The sequence below is a fragment of the Zingiber officinale genome, chromosome 4B, assembly GCF_018446385.1.
Source record: "Zingiber officinale cultivar Zhangliang chromosome 4B, Zo_v1.1, whole genome shotgun sequence".
NCBI lineage: Eukaryota > Viridiplantae > Streptophyta > Magnoliopsida > Zingiberales > Zingiberaceae > Zingiber > Zingiber officinale.
The window spans coordinates 28246717-28262343 of NC_055993.1; positions in this window are offsets into that span (position 1 = coordinate 28246717).

Sequence of the window (15627 nt, forward strand, 5' to 3'; positions counted from 1 at the left end):
AGCAAGTAAAGCTTTGGAAGATATACATTTGATATTGAATCAAGAGGGCTTTGTATTTCAACAAGTAAACTCCATTTCGCACAGTAAGGTATAGAATTCAGCATCTTTGCATAATTTCTTGACTTTGTATCAACTCACCATCGTTTAGCTACCAAAAATTCCAATTCCATTTCATCTAGCTTCTTAAGATACTTATCAACTCATCCTCCACAAATTTTCAGGTTTTAGTTGTTGGGTGCTACTTGGAATTCTATTCTGTTTCCCTTGTACAAAAATGTGTACAAGAACAGAACTTTTCCTAGCAGCCCATGTGCTCTACAGAAGTTAAACTTGGATTGCAAATGAAACTTAACATTTTTAATCCAAGTTTTTCTTCAGAAGTTAAACTTGGATTGGTAATGGAACTTGACATTTTTACTCCAAGTTCAACCCATGTGTGATCTTCAGAAGTTAAACCATATTACAGAAGTTGATTAAATATCTATTTCAAAGATTGGCTTCCAGGTTAAACATGGCGAGGCACTCGGCCTTCTTGGGTATGGGATCATCCACCACTTCCTAGACAAAGCCTTTCAAAGAAATTTAATATTTAAACTTCTTATAGTAACCTTAGGTTTAACTATAGAGACCACAATAGAAACACAAAATCGAAACACAAAATTGATAGCCTCTTGTGTTGGTATTTCAAGATCCATACAAAGAAAAGCTAAACTAGTTCACCGCGGAAACAATTAACTAGTTATATCTTTCTTTGTATCTTAAAGACCTCTTGATCTTCTGCTGTATTTCTCTCCTCTTCTTGGACATCATGTGGACGACGATCTACCAAGATGAAGACACCCAACCTTCTCCTTCTTTTCCAAGCTTTCGGTCACCAAAGAATACAAAGTGAAGAGGCCTCCTTCTTCTTCTTCTTTTCCTCCAAGCAACTGGCCACCAAGGTAGAGTCTTCTCCAAAGGGGTGCCGACCCTAATGAAGAAGAAAGGATGGATACTGCCGACCTTTAGGGAAAGAAGACAATAGAAGAAGATAGAAGAAGGGTCGGCCACACAAGAGAATACAAGAGGAGCCTTAGGTTGTGTTAGTTTTTGGGCACCTCCCTCCTCCTCTTTTACAATCTTTGCTAGCGGCTAATAAGGAAAGTTTTTAATAAAATTTTCTTTTATTTGCTATTGTAGATGGTTAAAAAAATAGAAAGATTTTAACAAAATTAAAATCTCTCTTTTAAAACATTGTAAATAGCTATAAAAGGAAAGATTAAAACCAAATCTTGTTTTAAACAAAATCTTCCTTTTATTCCTATAATGGTTGGTTTAAAAAAGGTAAGATTTTAACAAAATTAAAATCTCTCTTTTAACCATTGTAGATAACTACAAAAAAGGAAAGATTTTAACAAAATTAAAATCTATCTTTTAATCCATTGTAGAAAGATATAAAAGGAAAGATTATAACAAAATTTTGTTTTAAACAAAATCTTCCTTTTATTCCTATAATGGTTGGTTACAAAAAAGGAAAGATTTTAATAAAATTAAAATATCTCTTTTAACCATTATAGATAACTACAAAAAGGAAAGATTTTAACAAAATTAAAATATCTCTTTTAATCCATTGTGGAAAACTATAAAAGGAAAGATTTTAATAAAATTTTGTTTTCCACAATACATCATTTTCTCTTCTTGTATGGCCGGCCCCATGCTTGGGCACCAAGCATGGCTTGGTCGGCCCACATCTTGGGCACCAAGAGGGCTTGGTCGGCCCCTTGTTTGGGCACCAAGCAAGGATGTGGCCGACCCCTCATTTGGATAATAAGGAAAATCAAAACGGGTGAATGCAAGGCTTTATAGAGGTTACAACAGGGACCGAGAGGAGGAATTGATTTTGGCCTCCCGATGAGCTTGAGCTTCCTGTGTTTGACCCGAACACCCAACTCAAGTTCATCAATTATAACTCATACCACTAAAGAGTTATTATTGAACTACCACACCAATCCCATATTCCATTATGGTCTCCTTCTTATCATGAGTCTATTAATCTCCCTGTATTTAAGATATCGAATATCCATTAATTAAATGAGTTACTGACAACTCACTTAATTAATATCTAGCTCCAAGAGTAGTACCACTCAACTTCATTGTCATGTCGGACTAAGTCCACCTGTAGGGTTTACATGAAAATCCTTATGATCTCCTCAAGGGGACATCATCGACCTAGATAACTAAGACATAGTTTCCTTATATAATCAATAACACACCATATAAATAATATTATTTCTCAACTTATCGAGCCATTTGATTTAACGAATAAATCTCACCCATTGATAAATTAAAGAAATAAATACTAAGTATATGTGCTTGTTATTATATCAGAATTAAGAGTACGTATATCCATAATAACAGAGGTTATGTTCTTTTATGTTGTCAGTATAAAAGGAATAACCTCAAATGATCCTGCTTAATACACACATAATGTACTAGTTAATTTTATAGTCAAGATAAACTAGTTCCAAATTACACCACAACCATTCCAATGGTTTGTCCCAATCCATCTTGGTTGTGAGCTACTATTTATAATTTATAAGGAATTGATAACATGATCTTCTATGTGACACCACACACCATGTTATCTACAATATAAATTAAATGGACAACTAAATTTTACAAAATGCAGACATTTGACCAATGTGATTCTCATTTAAAAATAAATGTTTATACAAAAAACCAGGCTTTTAGTATATATCCTAAAAATCTCCCCCTTTTACTAAATGACTATGCTGCCATATATGCTTTCATACATCTGATTCCCATCCCCTCAACATGTCCATCAAAAGCTCTCACCTGAAGGGCCTAAGTGAAAGGATCCAGGTTATTTGCTAATACAATCTTGGTGACAATAACTTCTCCTTATTTTACGATGTCTCGTATTAAGTGGTACTTGTTCTCAATGGGTTTACTTGCCTTATGGGCTCGTGGTTCCTTCGAGTTTGCTACTGTACCACTATTATCACAATAAATTATGATAATTTTGGGAAAACCAGAAATCACATCTAAGTCCATCAAGAAGTTTCTGAGCTATACAGCTTCTTTGGCTTCCTCAGAGGCTGCCACATACTCAGCTTGCATGGTAGAGTCTGAAACACATTTCTGCTTAACACTGCTCCATGCTATGGTTGGACCTCCCAAAGTAAACACATACCCTGAGGTCGACTTACTATTGTCCCTATCTGATTGGAAGTCAGAATCCGTGTAACCCACAGGGAGCAAATCATTTGTCTGGTAAACCAGCATATAATCTCTAGTCCTTCTCAGGTACTTTAATATATGCTTTACGGCAGTACAATGTCTCTGTCTTGGATTACTTTGATACCTGCTAACCATACTCACGACAAAATAGATATCTGGTCTCATACATAGCATTGCATACATTAGGCTTCTTACAGTTGAAGCATAAAGAACTACCTTCATGTCCTCTATCTCCTTTGATGTTTTAGGAGACATCTCTTTAGATAAAGGTACCTTTCTTGGAGTTTTACATGTTAAAACGAGCTAGGATAGTATCGATGTATGAAGCTTGGGATAAGCACAACATTCTTTTCTTGAGATCCCTTATTACTTTGATCCCAAGAATATGTCTACATTTTCCCAAATCCTTCATATCAAATTGCTTGGACAATCATACCCTTACGTCTGACAACACTTTGACATTGTTACCAATTAGCAAAATGTCATCTACGTATAGTACAAGAAATACCACCATGTTTCCATCACTCCTCTTGTATACACAAGACTCATCCGGACACTGAATAAATTTATAAGATTAATCCAGATGTTCCAAGGTCTCGAAGCTTGCTTCAGTCCATAGATAGACTGATGTTGCATCTTTATCTTAGAGTACTTCATCATATGTCTAGGGATCATGTTCATGTTTACCGGGGATCAAGTCTGAAGACTCTCCCAAAAACATGAATCTATTAGGTTGCCGAACAACCCTCCCACTATGACAATGTACTACTTGTAATTGTGCATCATTTGTGACCCGTGTTGCAGTTTCATGTGGTATCTCATCTTGTACCATTGGTACTAAAGTAGATGTGTCTTCTCTTATTTTTTCAAGAACAATTTTACTCATAGGCTTGTGGTTCATTACATAGTCCTCTTCTAAAAATCGGGCATTGGTGCTAACAAGGACCTTTTGATCTTTAGGACTATAAAATAAACCTCCTTTCGTTTCTTTAGGATAACCCACAAACAAGCGAACTTCTGTTCGTGATTCCAACTTATCAGTGTCTCCCTTCAGCACATGTGCTGGACTACCCTAAATCTGAATATATTTATGACTAGGCTTACTCCCATTCCATAATTCTATGGGAGTAGAGGATACTGACTTAGAAGGTACGAAATTTAGAATGTACACTGTTGTTTCCAGAGCATATCCCCAAAATGAATTTGATAATTCTAAAAAGAAAGATTAAAATTTCCTATTATTGTATCATTAGAGTTACTGGATTTAGAGTATACAAATTGTCAACCAATGTACCAGAACAAATAACTATCCTATTTTTCTTGACAACTACTTTGTCATCAAAAGAAACAGAATATCCATCCATAAATAATTTATAAATTGAAATCAAGTTCTTTCTAAAACTTGGTACATAAAGACAATTACTCAAAATCAATGTTTTATTTCTATCAAAAGATAGATAAACATCTCCCACTACAACAACAGCCACTTTCGTAGCATTGCCCATGTAGATGGTGATTTCCCCTTCATGTAGTCGTCGAGTTTCTTAAAACCCCTGCAATGAATTATAGACATGATCAGTGGCTCTCGTATCTACACACCATGTACCGGTAGATTACACCACTAAACATGTTTCGACAACTAATGAATAAGATATACCTTCATTGTTCTTGTTTCTGCGAGGATAGTCCGTTAAATGAGCCATCATCTTGAGGATATGATCCCTACGGGTGTCCCCTCAGTCATGGTGGTCGTCATTAAGTTTCTCACGACCTCCTACCTGGCAGCCCAATTCTGGTGTCCGAAGAGTTCCTTGAGATTGAGCATCATGTCATAGGTAGTGGGTAGGGCCTGATGTTGATGTTGCAGCACATTTGACATAGAAGCCAAAATATAACACCGCCCCATCTCATCTGCCTTAACCCATTTCCTATGCATGTCAATCTCCTCTTCACTAGAATTGCTATTAGGCATGCTAGGACAAACCTTAAGAAGTATGAACTTATATCCTTCAACAGTAAAGACAATGTCCAAGTTTTGTTTCCAATCAATATAATTGGGACCAGTAAGTTTGTTTTCTTTCAATATCACAGCAAGAGGATTGAAAGCAATTTGAAATCCTAAGAATCACAAAATATTTGGTCAAAACTTTAGAATTTTAAATAATATTGATTCCTCAAACAATATCATTTAAATTCACCAACACCTCCAAACACCGTGAATTTTGTATGTCATGATAGTATGGACGTATACAAATTCAAACATTTGTAAGAGGAGGTTTTACCCATTAATTTTATTATCTTGTCAACCTAACTTTATGAAAATAAAATTAATAGTTGGTTTGTCTTCGGTCACACAAATAATAGCAATGACTTTGATGGGGAGGATACTATTAAGTGTGCCCCTAAGTGTTGGAGCTTTCGAGCCGCAAAAACCGCTTTTTTATGTTGCGGAAACTCTCGAAGTTCTTGCCACGGATCTGTGTGAAGATAAAAATTTACATATACATAGTTTTCTCCTAGATCTACACTAGATCTATATGATAGAAGTTATACCTTTGTAGCGATGCCCTTCGCTTATTCCGCTCGTCAAAACGGTAGCCGGATCTCGTAGAGTGTCAAGCGTACACTCCTCTACACGTATCCACACGGGCAAGAAATGGAGAAAAACCACCTAGAGTGTGCTAGCACTCTTGGATCGTCATGACAATGGAGGAGAGGGAGAGAGGAGTAGAGAGGAAGAAGAAGAGAGAAGTAAAAATTGGCATACACTTGCACTTATTCCCCTTTTAAGTGGTTAGCCACTCATGGAATACCAAGAGTCATGGCTCTTGGTCTTCCTCATGAGGTGGCGCACACTTGATGTAGCCTTGATGATGTGGAACATCATCATTGGCCGGTCCCATGCCAAGTCACAAATGATGTGTCATTTGGTCAAGTCAAACTTGACCCTTCATCTTCCCTCTCAAGTCAAGTCAAACTTAATCTCTTATTTCCCATGGTTGATCAAATCTAACATTTGATTCAAGTCAATTTAATTTAATGAATCTCTATTCATTTAATTAAATTGACTCAATGAATCCAAGTCTAAATTAGACTCATTTGACACATGAATCGAATTGAGTCCAACTCAATTAGTTTAATTTGGATTACTCTTAATCCAATTTGGTTCATCACATGAACCTAATCCTCTTGGTTCATCATATGAACCTAATCTCCATCTAATTGCCATTTGTGTGTGACACTATAGGTTCTTGTAACGTTGGTAATGATCCTAAACCCATTTAGAAACATAAGTAATGAGCGGTATCTAGCAACACATCATTACTACCCAAGTTACAAGAATGTTGAGATCCAACATCACCATTGTGACTCTCACAATATGTGACAATGTCCTTCTATCCTTGACATTTAGATTGATCAATTGAGGCATAGACTGTGTCATCCTCTAATCAATCTATATCTTGAACTCCAAGTAGACTCACTCTATCAAGAATCATGATGTCACTCCCGTCATATAGAAGGGATAGATTCCATCTACGTCACTCACATCCCTCCGCATAATTTGTTACATACCCAGTAGTCGCCTTTATAGTCCACCCAGTTACGGGTGACGTTTGACGAAGTCAAAGTATGCAACTTCTTATGTAGGGAACCATGGTGACTTCAGATCCAAGGATTGATAGTCATACTAATAGTCACATGAGAAAGTATATGACACTCATATAATGATCCATGATGCTTTCTCATGGCGGGTCATTCAGTATACATTCTCCAATGCATACCCGTGTGTCAACTTGATATCTCTATATCCATGACTTGTGAGATCAAGTCATAGAGTTGACCTACATGCTAGTCTCATCGCATTAACATTGTCCCTGAATGTTAATATTTGACTAGGAATGATTAAGAGTAGTGTTCTCTATATCATCTCATTATCGATTCAACCAATCGATTGATATAGATAAGAACCTTCTACTCAAGGACGCTATTATACTTACTTATTTGGTACCAATACAAGTAAGTATAATAACCATAAAGAAATGCCTTTATAAGTATATAGGAATATGATACATCGAGTCCATACAACAATCATCATATGATTGATTCTAGGGCTCTAACTAACAGTCTCCCACTAGTACTAGTGCCAATCAGTGTAGGCTCTAAGGCCCAATGGCCTAGTGTGACCATCTTGCTTTCTCTGTGCCAAGGCCTTGGTCAAGGGATCAGTGATGTTAGCCTCTGTGGGTACTCTGCAAATCTTCACATCTCCTCTATCGATGATATCTCGAATGAGATGGAAGGGTCGTAGTATATGTTTGGTTCGCTGGTCTGAGTGAGGTTCCTTAGCCTGCGCAATTGCTCCACTATTGTCACAATAGAGCTCTATAGGATCGGCTATGCTAGGAACCACCCGAAGCTCAATAATGAACTTGTGGATCCAAACTACCTCCTTTACTGCTTCTGATGCAACAATATTCTCAGCCTCTGTTGTAGAATCAGAAACTTTATCCTGTTTCAAACTCTTCCTGCTCACAACACCACCATTCAAGCAAAACATGAACCAAGACTACGATCTATAATCATCCTAGTCAGTTTGGAAACTGGCATCACTGTAACCCTTTACAGCTAGCTCGTCATCACCTCCATATATCAAGAAATATTCTTTAGTCCTTCTCAAGTACTTAAGAATATTCTTGACCGCTATCCAGTGACGCTCACCTGGATCTGACTGGTATCTGCTCATCATGCTCAAAGCATACGAGACATCAAGACGAGTACATAGCATGACGTACATGTAGATCCTATGGCTGAAGCATAAGGGATCTTATCCATGCAGTCTCTCTCCTCTCTAGAAGATGGACTTTGAGTCTTCGAAAGACTCACACCATGTGACATCGGCAGAAATTATTTATTGGAATTCTGCATGGCAAACCGTAGTAATACCTTGTCAATATATGTACTTTGACTTAGGTCAATCAATCTCTTAGATCTATCTCTATAGATCTATCTTTATGCCTAGAATGCAGGCTGCTTCACCTAAGTCCTTCATTGAGAAACAATTCCCCAGCCAAGTCTTTACAGACTGTAGCAAAGAGATGTCGTTCCCAATGAGTAGTATGTCATTCACATACAATACAAGGAAGACAACTGTGTTCTCAACAATCTTCTTGTAGACACAGGGTTCATCTTCATTCTTGATGAAACCAAATTGTTTGATCGCATCATCGAATCGAAGATTCAAGTTCCGAGAAGCTTGCTTTAGTCCATATATGGACTTATGCAGCTTGCATACTCTGCCAGTATGTTATGGATCTACAAAACCCTCAGGTTGTGTCATGTACACATCTTTGAGCAAGTTTCCATTCAGAAATGCGATTTTGACATTCATCTGCCAGATCTCATAATCGTGGTATGCTGCAATAGCAAGCATGATCCGAATAGACTTAAACATTGCTACTAGAGAAAAGGTTTCATCATAGTCAATACCATGAATTTTCTTGAAACCTTTAGCTACCAAACAACCCTTATAGATAAGTTCATCCATGACAGTCTTTCTCTTAAAGACCCACTTACACCCAATGGGTTTGATGCCTTCAGGTGGATCAACCAAAGTTCATACTTGGTTGGTGTACATGGAGCCCATCTCAGATCTCATGGCCTCTAGCTATTTCTCAGAATCTGGTCTCATCACAGCTTCTTGATAGGAGGTAGGCTCATTCTCAACGAGCGTAACGTCGTCATGGTCAGACAAGAGAAATGAGTATCTCTTAGGCTGACGATGTACCCTATCAGACCTACGAAGAGGTAGGTCTACTTGAACTAGTTGTTGTTCCTCAACTCCTTGTGGAATAATCTCATCATCCACAATATTTTGTGGTTCAAGTTCAACTTCCATCAAGGCTTCAGTGCTATGGTCCATATCTTGAACTTCTTCAAGATCGAACGTACTCCCACTAGTTTTTCTAGAAACAAAGTCCTTTTCTAGAAATACCCCAGTCTTAGCCACAAACACTTTGTGCTGACTAGGAATGTAGAAGTAATATCCCTTCGTTTCCTTGGGATATCCAATAAAATAGCACTTATCAGATTTGGGTCCCAGTTTGTCCAAGACTTGACGTCGAACGTAAGCCTCACAACCCCAAATCCTCATAAAAGACATCTGAACATCTTTTCCAGTCCATATCTTATATGGTGTCTTTATCACAGCTTTGGATGGAACACGGTTAAGTATGAAGGCTGTTGTGTCTAGAGCATATCCCCAAAAAGAAATAAGAAGATCTGTGTGACTCATCATAGACCGTACCATATCTAATAGGGTACGATTTCTTCTTTCGGATACACCATTCCACTGTGGTGTTCTAGGAGGAGTGAGTTTGGATAGAATCCCACACTTAACTAGATAGTCACGAAACTCATGGCTAAGGTATTCACCACCTCGATCTGATCGAAGTATCGTAATACTCTTGCCTAACTGATTTTGTACTTCATTCTTGAATTCTTTGAACTTTTTAAAGGATTGTGACTTATGTGTCATCGTATACACATAACCATATCTACTGAAATCATCAGTAAATGTAATGAAGTACCTATAACCACCTCTGGCAGCGACATTAAAAGAGCCACATACATCACTATGTATAAGTCCTAACAAGTCAGTCACTCTTTCGCTGTGTCCACTAAAGGGAGTCTTGGTCATCTTGCCGAGTAGGCATGACTCGCATTTCTCATATGATTCGAAATCAAATGAGTCCAGCAAACCATCTTTATGGAGCTGGGATAAGCGATTCTCATTTATATGACCTAAGCGACAATGCCAGAGATAGGTTCGGTTCATATCATTTGACTTGAACCTTTTGGTACTTATGTTATAGATGGGGTTCTCTAAGTCTAGAATGTAGAGTTCGTTCATCAGAGGTGCACTACAATAGAATATATCATTTAAATAAACAGAACAACATTTGTTCTTTATTATAAACGAAAAACCTTTCTTGTCTAAACAAGATACTGAAATGATGTTCTTTGTGAGAGCAGGCACATAACAACATTCATCTAATTCTAGTACAAGCCTAGAGGGCAGAGATAGATAGTAAGTTCCTACAGCAACAGCAGCAACCCGTGCTCCATTGCCTACTCGTAGGTCCACCTCGCCCTTCGTCAATGCCCTGCTATTTCTCAGCGCCTGCACATTAGTACAAATGTGAGAAGCACATCCGGTATCCAATACCCACGATGCAGAAATAGATAGATTGGTTTCTACAACATATATACTTAAAGTAGAAGTCTCACTTCTCTTCTTCTTAAGATCTTCCAGGTATCCTTTGCAGTTCCTCTTCCAGTACCCAGTCTGACCACAGTGGAAGCAAGTAGCATCCTTGGCAACCCCTCCTTTAGGTTTCATTATCTTGCCTTTGCCCTTGGCTTGGGACTTTACCTTACCTTTAGGCTTGGGACTTTCCCTTACCTTTAGGCTTGCCCTTGCCTTTATGCTTTTGCACCATCAAAATGGAGTTGGGCTTTATCTTCTTAAGGTTGAGCTCAATAGTTCTCAACATGTTTAGCAGCTCAGGCAGTGGTTCATGTTGTAATTCATGACAAATTGACTGTAGCTTTCTGGCAAGGATTGCAAGATCAAGTCAGTGGCCAGTTTTTGGCCAAGTGGGAATCCCAACCTCTGTAGGTTTTCTATGTACCCAATCATTTTGAGCACATATGGACCTACGGGAGTCCCATCTTGCATCTTGCACTGAAACAGTACCTTGGAGATCTCGAATCTCTCGTGCCTCGCTTGTCCTTGATATAGTTGATGAAGATGTTCAACCATATCATAAGCAGACATCAACTCGTGTTGCTTCTGAAGCTCAGAGTTCATGGTCGCGAACATGAGGCATGACACATCTAATGCATCATCTTGATGCTTCTTATAAGCATCTCGGTCGGCTCGCGTGGCAGTGGCAGGAGGTGCCTCCAGAATGGGCTGCTCTAGGACGTACAATTTTCTTTCTTGTGTGAGAACAATTTTTAGATTTCTGTACCAGTCTAGGAAATTAGCTCCATTGAGCTTGTCCTTGTCAAGGACAGAACACAGGGAGAAAGTGTTCGTGTTTGTCGGCATGACAATCTACAATAGAAATAATGCAGAAAGTAAATATTATATTCCATTTATCATTTAATTAGGCCTTTAACTAAATGAAACTCCCACTGAATTATAGGACTTTTGTAGAATCAAGTCATGGATGTGGTCAAACCACACTACTAGCTTCATACCAATTAGCTATAATTCTCGCGGGACAAGATCCACATCATACTACGCCTTGAGTTAGCTTTGGCTAAATCGCCCAAGACCTAGTATAATCGGTAGATAACTAATTATCAATTACATCTCTATGAAACTCTTGTTTATAGGATCAAGATCCTCATTTATACTAAAACTTGAGTTAACTTTGGCTAAATCACCCAAGATTTAGTATAAATGTGATTTGTATCCTATCTTCCAACTGTTGGAAAATGCCTATAGTTATACCCGATCCAATTGAGTTAACTAGTTATACTCAATCTAATTGAATTTGTACTCACCCAAGCTTTGATAGGCGGGACCAAGATTGTCCCTCCACACCCTCTACCAAGATAATATGCGTTGCTCTGCTTTGGCAGATTCAACAACAACAAATGATCGAGGTAGTGATGGGTATCAAAACTTGGTAGGCATATCGAGTTGACTTGATTAAGATCTAATCTAATCATGAATTCATATCATATACGCATTAAGGCACTAATTATCCTACATTAGAATGAATCACATACACACAAAGAATATATCAATATACAAAGATAATGTGACATGGTTATGGCCCTTCTACGATTCTCTCAAGCCAATGAGAAGATCGAATGGTCAACCTAGGGATAGCACCTTCTCTAAGGTCTTCCTTTGTTCACCTTGTGTCATCGGCTTCCTTCTTGTAATTCCATCTTCAATTGTACATTACAAAAGTGAAACTCGAGTTACATTCGAGTCTAAAATTCTTTTACAACAGGAATATTAAAAGAAGGAGGGCACAGGTCGTGTAACAAAATACAACACTCACAACCAAATGACGACTCGCAGGCCGTATTATGAATTACAACACATAATTTCCAATCATATTGGGTCTTTTGGGCCATAACCATGAATACATCACACACATATTCAAAATATGCATTTTTCATAAATTTTCATAATTTTTCATAAATTTACTACCATTCTAACAATCCTTTATGAGCCGCAACTTAGCGGCGATCTCGCTTGTTGATTTTTCAGCCGAGGTCAAGTAACAATTCCCCTTACGGGGTTAGGGGAAGCACCCCTACTCACAAAAATTAATTTTTGTGAGTGTTACATAGACCTTACAGCACCTAAAATCACTTAGATCACCGATTTGGCCGAGACCAACTCGTTGCGAAAATTTTTTCTTAGTGGCCGAAAACCTCCAAGTGACTATACACTTGTTGTTTCTCTCCCAAGAGAAAAATATTCATAAAAATGTTAAAATTTAGTAAATCTACATAAATTTATAGATTTGCAAATTTTAGATAAAATTGCAAATAAAACTAGTATATGCTTCGTACGTGGCTCTGATATCACTGTTAGAACTTTTGAGCCGCAAAAACCATTTTTTTGTGTTGCGGAAACCCTCAAAGTTCTTGCCACGGATCCGTGCGAAGATAAAAATTTACATATACCTAGTTTTCTCCTAGATCTACACTAGATCTACATGATAGAAGTTATACCTTTGTAGCAATGCCCTTCGCTTATCCCGCTCGTCCAAACGGTAGTCGGATCTCGTAGAGTGTCAAGCGTACACTCCTCTACACGTATCCACACGGACAAGAGATGGAGAAAAACCACCTAGAGTGTGCTAGCACTCTTAGATGGTCACGGCAATGGAGGAGAGGGAGAGAGGAGTAGAGAGGAAGAAGAAGAGAGAATTAAAAATTGGCACACACTTCCACTTATTCCCCTTTTAAGTGGTCGGCCACTCATGGAATACCAAGAGTCATGGCTCTTGGTCTTCCTCATGAGGTGAAACACACTTGATATAGCCTTGATGATGTGGAACATCATCATTGGCCGACCCCATGCCAAGTCACAAATGGTGTGTCATTTTGTCAAGTCAAACTTATCTTCCCTTTCAAGTCAAGTCAAACTTGACCTCTTATTTCCTATGGTTGATCAAATCTAACATTTGATTCAAGTCAATTTAATTTAATGAATCTCTATTCAATTGAATTAAATTGACTCAATGAATCTAAGTCTAAATTAGACTCATTTGACACATGAATCAAATTGAGTCTAACTCAATTAGTTTAATTTGGATTACTCTTAATCCAATTTAGTTCATCACATGAACCTAATCCTCTTGATTCATCATATGAACCTAATCTCCATCTAATTACCCTTTGTGTGTGACCTTATAGGTTCTTGTAACATTGGCAATGCTCCTAAACCCATTTAGAAACATAAGTAATGAGCGGTATCTAGCAACACATCATTACTACCCAAGTTACAAGAATGTTGAGATCCAACATCACCATTGTGACTACTAATTGTGACTCTCACAATATGTGACAATGTCCTTCTATCCTTGACATCTAGATTGATTAATTGAGGCATAGACCGTGTCATCCTCTAATCAATCTATATCTTGAACTCCAAGTAGACTCACTCTATCAAGAATAACGATGTCACTCCCGTTATATAGGAGGGATAGATCCCATCTACATCACTCACATCCCTCCGCATAATTTGTTACATACCCAGTAATTACCTTTATAGTCCACCCAGTTACGGGTGACATTTGACGAAGCCAAAGTATGCAACTCCTTATGTAGGGAACCATGGTGACTTCAGGTCTAAGGACTGATAGTCATACTAATAGTCACATGAGAAAGTATATGACACTCATATAACGATCCATGATACTTTCTCATGGCGGGTCATTCAGTATACATTCTCCAATGCATACCCATGTGTCAACTTGATATCTCTATATCCATGACTTGTGAGATCAAGTCATCAAGTTGACCTACATGATAATCTCATCGCATTAACATTGTCCCTGAATGTTAATACTTGACTAGGAATGATTAAGAGTACTGTTCTCTATATCATCTCATTATCGATTCAACCAATCATTGATATAGATAAGAACCTTCTACTCAAAGATGCTATTATACTTAGTTATTTGGCACCAATACAAGTAAGTATAATAACCATAAAGAAATGTCTTTATAAGTATATAGGAATATGATACATCGAGTCCATACAACAATCATCATATGATTGACTCTAGGGCTCTAACTAACACTAAGTGTATACCATTACTTGATACTTAGTCCATTAATTAGAATTGTGTCCCTTCAGATGGAGAAGATCACACAAACCTAAATAATTTCCTATAATAATCCATCGAGGAAGTTTGATCTAGTGATCCACAAACAAGTTCATTCGATGTGGAGGAAGACACTTAAAGCCAACGCGCAAGCTTGAATGCATCACTTACAAACCAGTGATGGAGACCGTGGAATTTAAATAATTCCTCTCCCACTTAGTTATTTAAAACGTGGAATTTTAACATGCACACACACACAACACATATAAACAGCATAAAAGGCAAAATAATTTTCCAACTATTATGGCCGCATCCATAGCTGTCCTCCATGTGCCACCAACCCTAGCCTCCGCCAACGGGTCATGTCATCGTGTCTATCTTGCTTCCTTTTCCACTGTGCCTCTGGTCATCAAATAGCACCACGCCTTATAAGGATACGATCCACGATAAAAATAAAATTTTACATTTATTGATCCTATATTCCACAAGGGAATGTACATGTAATCTAGATCGAACAGAATGTAAAATCCTAAAACTAATACAGCTCCAGCTGTATTTAATAATTACAATCATGCACACACATAAAATGCCCTCGACATGCCCGAGGGTCCAATCACACACAAACACGATAGGACCATAATAGTTGGAATTAGGATAACTGCAATCACAGAGTTAATCTATTTGCACATCCTACTATTATCCTGCATAAATTTATGTATGAAAAGTGCATAATTTAATTGAAAACCAAACACACAGAGGCAGAAAACTAGCTCTGATACCAATTGTTAGGTGCTACTTGGAATTTCATTATGTTTCCCCTATACAAAAATTTGTATAAGAACAAAATTTTTCCTAGCATCCCATATGCTCTACAGAAGTTAAACTTGGATTGCAAACAAAACATAACATTTTTAATCCAAGTTGTTCTCCAGAAGTTAAACTTGGATTGAAAACCGAACTTAACATTTTTACTCCAAGTTCAACCCATGTGTTCTTCAGAAGTTAAACCATATTACAGAAG